This window comes from Urocitellus parryii, chromosome 11 (assembly GCF_045843805.1).
Source record: "Urocitellus parryii isolate mUroPar1 chromosome 11, mUroPar1.hap1, whole genome shotgun sequence".
NCBI lineage: Eukaryota > Metazoa > Chordata > Mammalia > Rodentia > Sciuridae > Urocitellus > Urocitellus parryii.
The window spans coordinates 104,988,276-104,990,821 of record NC_135541.1 but is presented as its reverse complement, the minus strand read 5'-3'; positions in this window follow the sequence as shown (position 1 = coordinate 104,990,821).

Here is a 2,546-nt window from a genome sequence, read left to right as displayed (position 1 = left end):
TCAATGTTTATAGCAGCTCAATTCACAATAGCTAAGCAATGGAACCAACCGAGGTGCACTTCAACAGATGAATGGATAAAGAAAATGTGGTACATATACACAATGGAATATTACTTAGCTATACGAAGAATGAAATGATGACATTTGCAGGTAAAAGGATGGATCCAGAAAATATCATGCTAAATGAAATAAGCCAATCCCTTCAAAACAAAGGTCAAATGTTCTGATACATGGGTGCTAACTGGTAACAGGGGAGGGTAGGGAGGAGAAGTATAGAAGTTCATTGGATTAGACAAAGGGGAATGAAGGGAAGGGAGGGAGGATGGGAATAGGAAAGACCGAAGAATGAATTGGACATTGATTTTCTATGCTCTCATATGAATACGCCACCAGTGTAACTCACATCATGTTGAACCACAAGAATGGGATCAAAATTGTAATGGGTTGCACCCAATGTATGTATAATATGCCAAAATACATCCTACAAGATACATCTAAAAACAACAACAAGAATACGCTGGCTTTGGGGGACTGCCTTACACATATGTATTATTCTTAAAAAATAAATATGACTCAACAAATGAACAATGTCAGGTGATTTATTTTACCTACCTTTATAGGCCTTTGCATGTGAACAAATAAAAGAAGTTAGGAAAATAGTCGCTTTAGTAGGTTATATCCACCCCCCCCCATGTTTTTTTGAGACAGGGTCTCCCTATGTTTCCCAGGCTGACCTTACTTCTGGACTCAAGCAATCCTTCTGCCTCAGACTCCCTAATAGCTGGTACTATATTTGATTTGCAAAATTTGGCTACTTCTGTAAGTGAAGAATAGATGGGATATAACACTTACCTAGAGTATCTGCTTACTCCTGGAAGATTCTGTGTCACAAGCTGTCGCCAGCACTCTTTGGATGTGTTCACTCCTCAGGGCTCTTCTCTGGCAGGGGAAGGAAGGAGTCCTGATCCACTCTAGATGGGACAGACTCCCTGCAGGTCACCTTTCAGAGAGGTCAGAAAACCTCACCAAAACCAACACCATTGGTCTTTGTTCTTTTGATCCAATTTTGGGCTGGGAAAAAAAAAAGAAGAACAGATCAGGGTAGAGGAAAAGAGATGGAGGGTCCTGGGCATAGGGGTGGGTGAAGGTAGGGTTGTTGCTGCTCATCTTCCTGTAGAAGGTCACAGACCAGCCTATGAGGTCCAAGGAGCAAGGGGAAGACCATACGCTTTTCTGGGCCTGGATCCATTTCTGTCTTTATCAGTCACTGGTTCTTATTCTTCCGTCTTCTGGTGGCCTTCTGGAAGGGTGATTGCCATAGCATAGAGGAACTATTGAGGACTTGGGGGTGGGAAAGTAGGTGCTTTCCAGAATCAGGGGAGAGAGCCCTTTGTTCCTTGGGGTCCTCTAGAAACAGATTCTCAAAATTTGCTCTCAACTCCTATGTGTAAGGAGAGGAAGGAAAAAGAACTAGAATCAGACAAGATCCTGACAGAATTAGACAAAGCCCTGGAGTGCCCTTCCTCATTGTAGGCCCTCTCTGCACCCACTGACAAAATCCCTAAGGAAAATATCTGGGCTCTAGAGCATAGGACCTGGGAGAGTTCTTGTTCTGTTGCTGCCAGCTTCACTTCCCTGACATCTGCGTTCCTCATCTGCAGAATGAGGAGTATTTGAAATGAGATAATATGTAAAGACCCTCTAGGTAACACAGTGGGTACAAACAACCACTAATTCTGTTATAGGTAAGTAATGGCCTTTGGGCTCCATGTGGTTCCATCCTGCCCTTTAGACTTGTGACATAATACCTGGGCTTGACCCATGACAATCTGTAGGGTCTCCCATTGTCCTAGGGACCCAGAAGAACCAGGGAGTATGAAGCAGCCTCCTGCAGTCTCCTGGGATTCTTGCTGTCTCCTATGGAGGACTTGCCTGAACATCCCCTTTCCTCTGTCTATGTGTAGGTAAATGCTCTTCCCTGACCTGCAATGCTCCCCTATCTCACCTGCTGGGCTATTCCTGACTCACAGCTCAGGACAAACATGACCAGCTCCCTGGAACTTTCTCTGACTCTCTGAGAAAATCAATTTCTTGCTTATCTGTGTTCCTGTAGCACTTTGCAGGGGCCTCTGAGGCCTCTGTTGTTGTCTAATCAAGTCTCGTTACAGCTGCTTCTCACATTTCTGTCTTTCTCATTAGACTGTGAACTCTTCCAAGTCAAGGACCATGCTTTATTAACCAGGGCCAAAGATGTAGATGTGCTTAAGCATCTTTATTTTCATGGATGAGCTATTGGGAGAGGTTTGATCCTGCTCCCATGGTACAGAAGGAAGGGTTGAGAGAGAGTGGGAGGGAAATGTGTATTAATGTTTCTCTTTGGCTTTTTGAATGCTTGGAAATGAGATGGTCTGGGCATTCTTTCTTCTTCTTCTTTTTGGTACTGGGGATTGAACTCTGGGATGCTCCATCAATGAGTTATATCAGCCATTTTTACTTTGAGAGAGGGTCTCTCTAACTTGTGATCCTCCTGCCTCAGCCTTCTGAGT